The 12,981-nt window shown below is 41.8% G+C and overlaps 1 protein-coding gene across 6 annotated transcripts in view; it reads right to left on the bottom strand.

The window, feature by feature from the left end:
• CTNND2 (catenin delta 2) overlaps positions 1-12,981 on the bottom strand; it is a 924,887-nt gene that overhangs the window by 300,825 nt on the left and 611,081 nt on the right. The gene's annotated exons all lie outside the window — the stretch shown is intronic.

Here is a 12,981-nt window from a genome sequence, read left to right on the forward strand (position 1 = left end):
CTGCTTTCTGGCATTATCAAAGACTTCCATGTATAAGACATCAAAATATCCCGCTAAAGGTCAAACAACAGGTAATGGAAAAAGACATTTTGATAACCAGATAGCCAACAATATGAGATATGAAAAAACTATGTCTCTCTTTTTAATCAAAAGTCAAATCCCATGCAGCAGCTTTTGTAACATGAAAACATGAGGTTTCAAATTCTGTAAGATACCCTGCACCATGCTAGAATTCATAAATGTGGTGTAACCCAATGAAACCTATTTTCACAGTGAATTCTTCAGTAGTCTAAGGTTCAATTTTCCTGCCAATATCAATAATCATTTTTCTTGAGGCTGCTGTGCTTCATTGCTTACACTCAGTATTAATTGAGGTACATTTTAAAGTACAAATTGATGTACAACTTGTTCATAGTTGCTATTCAACCACAGGCCTTCCTCCATGTTGTCCTCCACGGGTGGAGGACAACATGGAGAACAACAAAATGATGGCACAATCCAGGATGATTCCAGAAAATAAAAGATATTTATGCTAGATCTTATCCTGTCTGTGACCAAGATCTTCATACTACTAGTACTACTGTGAATATTCATATATCACTCTTCAACAAAATTCTCAAAGCGGTTTACATGGAAATATAAATAATACATAAATAATATGGTTCCCTTCCTGTCTCTAAAGGGCTCCCAATCTAAAAAGAAACATATAGTAGACACCAGCAACAGCCACTGGAGGGATGCTGTGCTGGGGTTGGATAGGGCCAGTTGCTCTCCTCATGCTAAATATATAAGAGAATCACCACTTTGAAAAGGTGTCTCTCTGCTCAGTTAACAGGAATAACTGAGGTAGAACTACTAAGGGCAGAACTACATAGTCCAAGCAATTTGATTTTCTTTAGGGTTTTAAAAAAATGAGAATGTAGCTTCTGAGGTTTCAGTTCAATGGGAAAGATTAGCACAGCGGGAAAAGGCTTCTTAACCCATTCCCCAGTGCTGTGTTTCCTGCTGAAACTCACACCCCCTAAGCTGCTTTCACCACTGCTGTGGAAAATTACAGGAACTGGCTTTTATATATGCATTCTATATTCCACCATTGTGTGCTTTCCACCTCTCTCTATGGTGCTGCAAGGATAAAAAACAAGCCAATTTCTTCACAACACTACGTCAGTTGTAACTATGTACTTGCTAATTCTCCCCCCAATCCCAGCTCAACAACAGAAAGAAAAATAGTCATGTTGATTTTGTTAAATTCTATGTTTAAAGTCCTGTTTTCTGCTCAAAAAGACACATTCCCAGGTGTGGCAATCTATATATAGAATAGTACTGGGATGAAGTATCATGTATCTTCAGGAATATGGATGTTTAAAATCGCTCCACTGGATTCCAGTTGAATCTTGCTAGCTATTTCTGCCTTTCTCATCCTTTCCTGTGTGTTGTCTGGCAGATAGCTTCTAAGGTCATAACTCTGCAAGAAATAAGCCCCTTCTGGACCTCACAAATGCAACTTCACGCTTCCATTCACAGTAGATCTGCATACATCAGACTACTAAACATTCAAATCATCAAATGGGTGTTTGAAAAACGTTTGGCTCTAGAACCATGGTACCTATCTCCTGAATGCTCAGCCAGCTCACCTTAGTATTGAATGTCTGTTTTGTGTTGCTCAAAGGTGACCTTTCCCACAAAAGAATATTTTTTCACACTGACATTTACGCTTGAGCACCTTCTTTAAAAGGCCTCACATGGAGTGCTTTGGAGTTTCTCATCAGCTCCTTCGAGCCACCAATAAAGGGCTCAGGAAAAGGGCAGGAGAACAGCAACTTCTAATTTATTATCTGTGAAGAGAAAAACACCTGGAAATGCTATGGTCCCCAAGATGGTCTCCCTTTTTCTTGTTTACTATCATAGCAGTCTAAGAAAGATGCATCATCTTGGAATGAGAAGACCTGGAAATTCAATTCCTCCATTTCAATCCAGTAGTAAAGATCAAGTGTAGGAAAACCTGCTTCTATCCACTGACCAAAGGAGAAAGATGCTCCCGACATTACAGATACACAATCCTAGGGCACCATACAGCTAATAGAGAATCTCTACTCACCACTGCATTATTGATCTCATCTGCCAGGCAGATTTCTCAAGTGAACTTGATGGGTTTCTGACCTATTCTTCCTCGACAGCATAGTCAGTATTACAGGTAGACTGTGAGTCTCTGCCACAGCTTTGACTACCAGAACCATAAAGTTAATGGGGCTGATGGTTTGATTATTTGTGACATAGGGTTCAGAAGACAGGGCTTTTTTCTGGCTTAATCATAGCCACTGTCCATTAGAAGGCTTTAGCAGACACCCAAGAAAATTTAATGTCTCTTATATAGGAACAGTGCTGCTGGATCAGGCCCAAGGCCCATCTAGTCCAGCATCCTCTTTCACATAGTGGCCCACCAGATGCCTCTGAGAAGCCCACAGGCAAGAGGTCAGGACATGCCCTCTCTCCTGCTGTTGCTCCCCTGCAACTGGAATTCAAAGGCATCTTGCCTCTGAGGCTGGCCTATAGCCACCAAACTAGTAAACATTGATAGACCTGTCCTCCATGAATTTGTCTAAGCCCTATTTAAAGCCATCCAAGCTAGTGGCCATCACCACATCCTATGGCAGAGCATTCCATAGATTAATTATGTTCTGTTGTAAAAAGTACTAAATTTGGTCCTAAATTTCCTGGCCATCAGTTTCATGGGGTGACCCCTGGTTCTAGTGTTGTGTGAGAGGGAAAAAATTATCTCTGGCCATTCTCTCTACTTGGTACATAATTGTATACACCTCTATCATGTCTCCCTGTAGTCACCTCTTTTCCAAACTAAAAAGTCCGAAGATGCTGTAGCCTTGCCTCATAAGGAAGGTGCTCTTGGGTGTCCTCTTCGGCACTTTTCCCAGTTCTACAATGTCCTTCTTAAGATACAGGTGACCAGATCTGTATGCAGTACTCTGAATGTGGCCGCACCATAGATTTGTATAAGGACATTATAATATTAGCATTTTTATTTTCAATCCCCTTCCTAATGATTTCTAGCATGAAATTTGCCTTTTTCATAGCTGCCACACACTGAGTTGAAACTTTCAACAAGCTGTCCACTATAACCCCTAGATCTTTCTCCTGGTCAGTCACTGACAGCTGAGACCCCATTAGTGCATATGTGTAGCTGAGGCTCCCCCCGCTTTTTTTTCTTGCCCCAATATGCATTATTTACACTTGCTTACACTGAACCACATTTACCATTTTGTCGCCCACTCCTCCAGTTGGGAGGGATCCTTTTAGAGCTCTTCACAATCTGTTTTGGATTTCACTACCCTGTGTCATCTGCAATCTGGCCACTTCACTGGTTACCCCAAATTCTAGATTTCTAGAATTCTAGAGAGGAGAGCTGGTCTTGTGGTAGCAAGCATGACTTGTCCCCATAGCTAAGCAGCATCTGCCCTGGTTGCATATGAATGGGAGACTTGATGTGTGAGCACTGCCAGATATTCCCCTCAGAGGATGAAGCCGCTCTGAGAAGAGCAGAAGGTTTCAAGTTCCCCCCCTGGCTTCTCCAAGACAGGGCTGAGAGAGGTTCCTGCCTGCAACCTTGGAGAAGCCACTGCCAGTCTGTGAAGACGATACTGAGCTAGAGAGACCAATGGTCTGACTCAGTATATGGCAGTTTCCTATGTTCCTATGTAGATCATTTATTAATAAGTAAAAGAGAACTAGTCCCAGTACAGATCCCCAGGGACCCCACTTCTTACTTCCCTCCATTGTGAAAACTCTTACATAGGAACATAGGAAACATAGGAAACTGCCATATACTGAGTCAGACCATTGGTCTATCTAGCTCAGTATTGTCTTCATAGACTGGCAGTGGCTTCTCCAAGGTTGCAGGCAGGAATCTCTCTCAGCCCTATCTTGGAGAAGCCAGGGAGGGAACTTGAAACCTTCTGCTCTTCCCAGAGCAACTCCATCCCCTGAGGGGAATATCTTACAGTGCTCACTCATCAAGTCTCTCATTCATATGCAACCAGGGCAGACCCTGCTTAGCTATGGGGACAAGTCATGCTTGCTACCACAAGACCAGCTCTCCTCTCCAATATCTGGAAAACAGCAGACTGTGTTTTAGCCAGGCATTCCCCACAAGAAGCCACCTTTCCCTTCACTTTCTAGCATCGCCACCCAAGGTCGTACACTCATTCTTGCTCATAAGTATCCCTCCCAATAAGCTGCCTTCTACTGAGTCAGACCCTTGGCCCATCTAGCTCAGTATTGTCTACACAGACTGGCAGCAGCGGCTTCTCCAAGGCTGCAGGCAGGAGTCTCTCCCAGCCCTATCTTGGAGATGCTGCCAGGGAGGGAACATGGAACCTTCTGCATGCAAGCAGGCAGGTGCTCTTCCCAAAGCGGCCCCATCCCCTCAGGGGAATATCTTACAGTGCTCACATAACATGTAGCCTTCCATTCAAATCCAAACCAGGGTGGACCCTGCTTAGCAAAGGGGACAATTCATGCTTGCTGCCACAAGACCAGCTCTCCCATGTTGTAGATTATACGTTATTTATTCTTTAAAGGCTAAAAATGAGCCATAGTCCAAAAAATGAGCTTACAGTTGCCAGAACCTGAGGGGTATACTCGTGGGTCAACTGCACACAGGCCATCAGGGAGCTGAAGCCGGTCCACCGAAGATGCCTCATTTATTTGAGGCATCTTCGGTGGTTGAGGCTTCATTTATTCCTACCCTCTGTTTCCTGTTCTTCAACCAGTTACCAATCCACAGTAGAACCTGCCCCCTTATCCCAAGAGTCTTTGGTGAGGAACTTTGTCAAAAGCTTTTTGGAACTCCAAGTATACTATGTCAACTGAATCTCCTTTGTCTACATGCCTGCTGACACTCTCCAAAAGGTTAGTGTGGCTAGACATTCCCTTGCAGAGGCCATGCTGGTTCTCTTTCAGCAAGGCCTGTTGTTCTATAGATTTAACAATTTTGTCCTCAAGTATGCTTTCCATCAAATTACCCAGTACCAAAGATAAGCTGACCAGACCGTAGTTTCCCGAATCCCCCTGGAACCCTTTTTGAAAACTGGAGTTACATTAGCTATTTTCTAGTCCTCTGGTACAGAGCCTGATTGTAGGGATAAGTTACACATTTTACTAGGATAGCAGCAATTTCACATTTGAGCAGAACTCTTGGGTTGATGCCATCTAGCCCTGGCAGTTGGTTAACACCTATGCACTATGACAAGAAAAGATTCAGAGTATACTGTGTTGCCAGAAGCAGTACTTTGGGAGTCGTGCAGAAGGCACCCCTTTCTATGAAATGACCAACGCTCCAAGCTGACCAGCTAACAGTCCTCAGTGAACCTTTTACCCCGCACAGCTTCAGCCTTTTGGCACGAGAGGGTCATGAGTATAGGCAGCACTTGGCAACATGCCTCCAGGACAAGGAGTTTAAAAAAATGCTGCATCAAGGTATTGCTGATCTCTCCCTAAAGAAATGTTGTCTTGGGTGGGGTACTCCTGTCCAAGCAATAAGGTATGTGCTCAGAAAAGATGAACAAACACAGCCATTTCCACCATTTAATTGAGTGACTGGTAAAGATAAGGAAGGAGGGCTCATCTTGAACAAAAACATTGCATCATTGCATCCAGATGCCTCAGTTTTGAGAGGGTGGGTAAACACAGACCCATTTTCATCACACACATAAACACTTGCATTGCTTGAATTTGTCTTCATCTTTCCAGCTATTCTGGGACACACTTGCAATGATTAAGTCCACCCTAGTAATGTACACTTTTGTTTTGCCAAATACTGCTTACCCTTCAGGGTGGGAAGAGCTGCTTGATTGACTCAAAAACTGCCTCAGGGCATATTTGTGTGTATAACTACCCTGAACAAGTCACATGGCTTCACAATCTGATACACTACAGGATATCACAAGACGAACTGTGGCTGCTGCCCCTTGCCTCTTTACCCCTTTTTGCTTGTCCTGCATCCTACTTCCAAGGAGGCACTGGACTGAACTTCGTGCACCAAATGCACTAAGAAGGATAAGTAACACTGCCACTTCAGCCATCTCTTTTCCAGGCTCCCTTGTCTTTCTGCCTCCCTCCTCCCCTTCAGGCACATTTGGTAGAGATCTCCAACTAAACTCTCCTTTACTTTCTATAAAGCGCTAGTCAATTTATTGAAGTTCCCAACCCAAGCTCCCTTTGCCAGCTTTGAAACTATAACTTCACCCTTTCTCATTCACTGAAATATTTCCAATACACCTCGCTTGCTTAAAGTTGAACTGCACCTCAAATGAGCTAATCTCCCATGTAGCACAAAAACCCTAGCCGGAGCATATAGCCAAGCGCTCCCATGCAGTTCTATTAACAACTGCTCCAGAGAGAATGCTGAGTATCTGGACACTGTTCTTTGATCTTGAACTGGCTACTTCCAGAAAAGCAAGCTTTTTTCACACTGATCATTATTTGGCATGTCCAATTAACGCAATACTAAAACTTGGTGCAAAGACACACATGCTCCTATACATATTGGAACTTGCTTCAGTGTATGTTACAACCAGCTACTATAGGTATACACATAAAAATTCAGTATGGCATTAGCAGGCACAAGAATTTAATGTGATGATAAATACTGTTACACCACATATACTCTACTAAAACACCCATCGACAAGGATAAGCCATGCATTATCCACTCATTCCTCTGCATTACCTCTCTTCAACACCTACTTGCAGGGACCAGCTCCCTTGCTAACTCACATCTTTCCCACAGGAGATACACCACCTGAAAGCTGTCCCTGTGCAAGAGAAGAAGCACTGAGAATAGTTCCTCCCTTTTGCGGAGTCCTCAAGATATAAGCCTGCCCACTGGACAGTTTCTAGAGCACTTGTGAGGCTACAAGTTGACAAAAGGAGAAACACTCTCCCCTCTCCATCGCCCCTTCCCCACTGAAAGAGAGTACTGTTTCATTCCCACTTTTCAGCCCCTTCTGTTCATTCAGCAGCTGCAGCCCCTGCCCCTACCTTAGTGAATTAACATGCATTCTCCATCGGCTACACTGTAAACCAGTGATGAAAGCCATGCACTAAACCACATTAAAGCATATGTATGCCTCAGAAGAGAGAGAGAGAGAATACTGAATATTAAGTAAGGGAAGACAGGGGAGAACAGCAACTAAAGATTAATTCATTGTGCTAATGGTTACTAGGGCAGTAATCTACATTTATGCCTAACTGAGAGGTATGATGGTGTTCTTTCTAAATAAAGTTACGCCTTGTGAGTTAGTAGCTTTCACTTGTGGCAATACGCTTCTTCACAGAAATCCCACGGCAACAGACAATAAAGTCCTTATGAGATAACAAAACTGGAACTTGGATAGTTCAAATTCTGGGCCAAACCATCTACCAGTTCACTTGGTTAGTACCATTAAGCATCCCAGCTTCTAAGACTTATTGGTTATATTCAAGGAATAAACAGAACACCACATCTGGATAACTGTGACACCCGTGCTTAACAGGGCCATTAACTGATGGGTGGATTGGAGATGATCAGGCATAGGGATGTGCACGGAACTGGTCCGGCACTCCTTTTCTGGAACGCCGAAGCAGTTCCATTGACCGGCGTCCGAACCGGTTCAAACGGGGGGGGGGGAGACTTTAAGAGTCAGGGAAGGTGCTGCCTTCCTGCCAGTCCCCACCCCTCTTTCCCTGCTGGTGCTCTCTCCAAAAACGGGTGGGTGGGACTGCAGCGTTCCTCCCTGCGCCCCGTTCTGCATTGCCACACAAATGGCCAATGCACATGCCTTCCCTGACTCTTAAAGTTACCCCCCTGCCCTCCCAGGAGTGCATGGAATGTTTCCATGCACATCCCTAATTTGGCATCATATTAATGTGGGTATCAACAGTAATTGATACAGTTTAGGGCCCCTTAAATGGCTGAGTTGATACATTTAATGAAGTATAGTATTTCTCACACAGCTCCTTAAGCATCAGGTATGGAACTACCTATTTGAACAGAAGTAAAATGCTCCTTGTACATCGAAAACTTGTCAGAGAGGAGGGTTTTAATCCAGCCTTTTCCTTGTCATCTTTTTTTTCTATGTTAAGGAAGAAAATCAAACTAGATGATGTGTGTGAGAGAGATCCCAACCCCCACGCACACTCACTCTTTCCCCTCCAAAGGGGAGGATTCAGGGTAATGTACACACTCTTCCTTCTCACTTCAACCCACACACCAATCCTGTAAGGAAGGTTTGGAGGAGAGAGGCCATGTCTTACCTGAACTGAATAGGAAAGGATTTCCCATTCCACTTTCTTCCTCACCTCCATGTTTTTGTGTGTGATATATTTTCTAACTCTTAAAAAAAACATGTTCAAAGAAGTACAAGGTGCCTAGTATGAGCCAAAACTGTTCTAGTACAGTATAGTAAGAAAAATCCTCCCCTCCCCAACAATATACCTACTTGTGAGGAAATTAGTCACTATAAATGTATTAAAAGCTTTAAAAAATAATAAGAGGGAAGAAGAAATGCTCTAACAAAATTGATGTTTCTGCCTCTTATTTTACTATGTCATTGGCTGCTGGGTTTGAAGATATCAAACTGCTCATAGTTCTAATCTGGTGTGTGTATTTTCTTGTGCCTTTGCCTTATATTATTATTATTATTTAACCAACAAAGTTCTCAAAATGGCTTACACAACAAAATGTATGAGAAAACAGTTCTTTATCCCATTTCTCCGTATAATATTTATTTATTTAACTATTTATTTGGTTTATATACAGCCCTTCCAAAAATGGCTCAGGGTAAATAGTCATTTACTATTTTATTTTGCTCTATGCTTGTAACAGTATCTGTATGTGTGTGTATATATAATTGTGTCTGTATATATATAATAGTCTTTTTTGTGTTTGTGGTGGACTAAAATACCTCAACTTCTTGAACATAGATTCAAAAATTGGTAAAATGAACATTAATAATTTCCCTTCACAACCACCAAAAGTACATCTTTTAAATCTTTTTTTCATATACTTGCTTCAAAATAAGGTTTTGCAAATCAAATCACAGGAAATTCATTTTAAAAGTTCCTTTGGCCTTGAAATGCTTGCTTATCTTTAAATCCTAAGAAATTGGGGTAACTCCATGTATGCCATTCTGCTGTCCTATCTAAAATCGGATTGGTGGATATATAGACCTAAATTTATAGCAAATTGGTGACTTTTCCTTCTGATTGACATACACGATAGTCACATATGTGCTCTGCTTAAATGTAGTTCATGGAAGAAATCAAACTGAGCTGCCTGCTGCTGTGATAGGTGTAAAACAAACTAGCTGAATTTGCTTCTGATTTCCCATGCTTAAGATTGGAGTGCATGTGGTTAAAAATGAACATAAATATGTATATCTTATGGACACATTTATTTATCTATTTGATTGATTGATTGACTAATTGATTGATTTCTATACTGCCCTTCCAAAAATGACTAAGTGTGGTTCATATTAAAAGGTAAACTATATTAAAATATATACATATTTTATTATGAGACATATCCTGTTTTTCCTCCAAAGAGTTCAGGGTAGTGTACATGTTCTTCCTTCCCACTTTTATCCTCACAATAATCCTATGAGACAGGTTTGGCAGAGAGAGAGAGGGTCTCACCTGAAATCCCACAGTGAGCTTCATGACTGAATGGGAAAGGATCTGAACGCAAGTCCCCAAATTCTAGTTTTAATACTCTCACCACTACACCACACTGATTCTCAACTGTGTAGGTATTGATTGCAGGAGAAAACAGAGATTCAATTGCTTATTTTTTAGTGAAGCAAACAAGTGGGGAAAATATTTTTGGATACCTTTTAGAGAGCATGAAACAGTTTAATTATCAAAATGTGGGAAGGCTGTGGGCCTCAGCTAGGCCCTGTGGGCCCAGGACCTGGAACTTTTAAGTACCTAGCAACACCTCTGCAAGGGAAAGTGGAAGTAGGGAAAATCTGGTATCTGCAGGTATGTTCAGAACTTTTAAAAATACAAAAAAGAAATGCAACCTTTCCCTGAGTCTATTCTAGTGTAAAAAGTCATGCATTCAGCTAATTTAATTGGAAGGATTGTCCATGCAAATTTGGTATCTGCAGGTCAGTGGGAAGTGTGATATTCAGAATTTAATAAAATAATAAAAGAATAAAAGAAGTTTCAACCCTTCCCTCAGCATACTGGGGTTGGGGAAAATATATGCATATAAGGAGAGGATGCTTATCTTGCAAGGGCCCCCATAAGCCATTAGGTCCAGGGTCCAAAATTGCCTAGGTGCACCTCTGTCAGTCTTACTCCATTTACTGGTGTTTCCGCCATAAAAAATATTGCTGCCAGATGATAATCCTTTCACAATAAAATACTTGCCATTAGGGAAGTATAGAGGTGAATTAAATATGTATTTGCTCATACGACATATTTCTTAAAGCACAATGCTGGCATTTCCCACTAACAATTAAATGGACATTCAACTTCCGAGAATAAAGACAACTTACTGGATGATGGGGTGTACCTGCTTGTATAGGGTTTGTCATTTCCAATGTGGGAGGGCAGAACTGTGCAGTGCAGTGGTGAAAGCAGTGGCCAAACTAGATATTACATGCTGACTAGTGTAATAATATCCTGACAATCCTTTTTAAACAGGAAAAGCTTCCTCCCAAAAAGTGATGTGGACTGGAGAAGTGGCAGGCCAGGGAGATCAGAGCCAGCTTTAGGGGTGGGCCAGTCACCCAGAATGCCTACCTAAAGAGGGCACCAAGTTAATAAACTAACCATTGGGACAGGCACTTAAAGGCACTCCTTGTCCAGGGAACTATTTGTCCTAGGGTTGGTTTTGGGGGAGATTATTCTTAATGCTTTCTCTATCCTCAATTTCCCCTCTCCAAATTGCTGTTCCAGCAGCTTTCTCCCCGATCAGGGATTCAAACACACATTTGTTGGGTGGAGTGGGGGAGAAAGAAAGAGAGCCACTTATAGGGATAATTGGAGATGGTCTCTCTAGAATATGACCTGAATTAAACTGCATTAAGTGGTAACGTATGGAATGATTTAGTCAAAGTTAAGGACTTCCGAGTCGTATTGATTTCAGTTAGAGAGTTAAGAACATCTTCACTGATTGATTACATAGAACTGTTGCCAACTGCAATCATTTTATCTCATTTTGAAATGTACCTAATGCCATTGAGATAGAAGCCAGGGATGCCAGGTTTTTCTTCTGAAGAAAATTTCCTTCTATGGGAATGCTTTCAAAATTGTTTTCATACTGGTAAGCATATGAAGAAAGCAACACCACAATCAGACATCCTACTACATTTCCTACTACAGACACGAGCAGTAATCTAGTGTTCAAAGATACTCCTGTAGGGACAAGTATTACATGGAAATCTGCCCCAAGAAATGTCAGCATTGTAGGAGCTATAATAGGGTGGACAGATGCAAAAAAAGCTGGGCCACCTAGCTCCTGGCACTCCTGGGCCTCCTGAATTGGCTATCCCTGTGGGCAGAGTTCTGGAAGGGCCATGCAAACCTTCTGGAGTTCATTCCAAGCTTGCATTTGTTCTTTCCCAGTTGGCATTTGGTTCATTCTCTCCACGAGGAAGAAGATAAACAAAATCTACACCCAGACTGCAAACACTGGCTGGGTGCATGTATCTCCCTTTTTCTCCCTTGAGCGAGAGAGAATATATGCACCCAGTCAGCAAATGCCAGTTGGGAATGAGCTCCAGAGGGCTCGTGTGGAACCTCCGGGGCTCTGGCCACAGCCCTTGCATGTGACATCACACACGTGTGGCGTCACTGCTGTGTGCACTGCACATACCCAGCGGGGCCACTGGAGATGGGACTGAACACACATCCCTGTTCCCCTCACTCCGCCACTGGATTCCAACTCCAAGAAACCTTATTGAAAGCAGAAGTTCTTATTTATTATTTTTAAGAATATTTATACAACACTTTTCAACAAAAGCTCTCAGAATTTACAGCTCCCAGAATTGAGCAGCCCAACAATCTCACAGTCCATCTAAATGATCACAGGATTACAGGCAACCTGAACAATCACAAAGAACTACTTAAAATGACCCCCCCCTTCTAACAGGGAAATTTCAATTAGTTCTCCGATTGACTTATTTGCTGTACTCAACATTTCCCCAAGAAATAAGGAGAGAAACAAACAAACTCTATCAAGTCTCATGCTCAAGGGAAGACCCATTTTCTATATTTTAAAAAACATTTCTTTTAACTCCTACTCTTTACCTTCCTTCAAAGAGCCACTCAAGGTTTTTGGAGGCATCAATCAACTGCCTCCAGTAGGAATTAGAAGTTTCATAACATACATAATTATTTTTACAGAACCGAACTACATGTCATTTTCCTGTTTTGTATTCAAATTAAGTTTTTATACTTCAAAATGTATACTCAGAGTTTGAAACTTCCCTTTTCCTGAAAACACTTCCTATGCACTAGTTCTGAGAGAGAGCAAATTCATCATCACACCTATAGTAAGCATACTGCATTAAAAGTAACTTATCTTATCTATCAAAAAGAACATTAAATCAGCTAAGTAGAAAAATCATAAAAATTCCTCTTAATACAGCTCCCCAAATGTTATATGGATACTTCCACAATATTACTGAATAAGATTTTGTTACAGTATCTGAAGAAATTGGAGTGGGACTCTCTAATCAACCGTTAATAGAAATGTTATGAGGAAATGACAGCACACTGGCTGCCAAGAGCTAAGAAAGGGTATGTGACAATAATGTTTTGGGGAAATGCTTACTGGCATGCTATAAGAAACAATACTCAGATGTGTGTAAATGTAAGAGCAGAAATGCTCTTAAAGATGCAGGATACAGGGCCTATACAAGGGCGTTGTCATAATTACACTCTGCCAAGAGGTGGTAGATGAAGAAACCTAATCTTTCCA

This window comes from Hemicordylus capensis, chromosome 4, assembly GCF_027244095.1.
Source record: "Hemicordylus capensis ecotype Gifberg chromosome 4, rHemCap1.1.pri, whole genome shotgun sequence".
In the NCBI taxonomy this organism is placed as follows: domain Eukaryota; kingdom Metazoa; phylum Chordata; class Lepidosauria; order Squamata; family Cordylidae; genus Hemicordylus; species Hemicordylus capensis.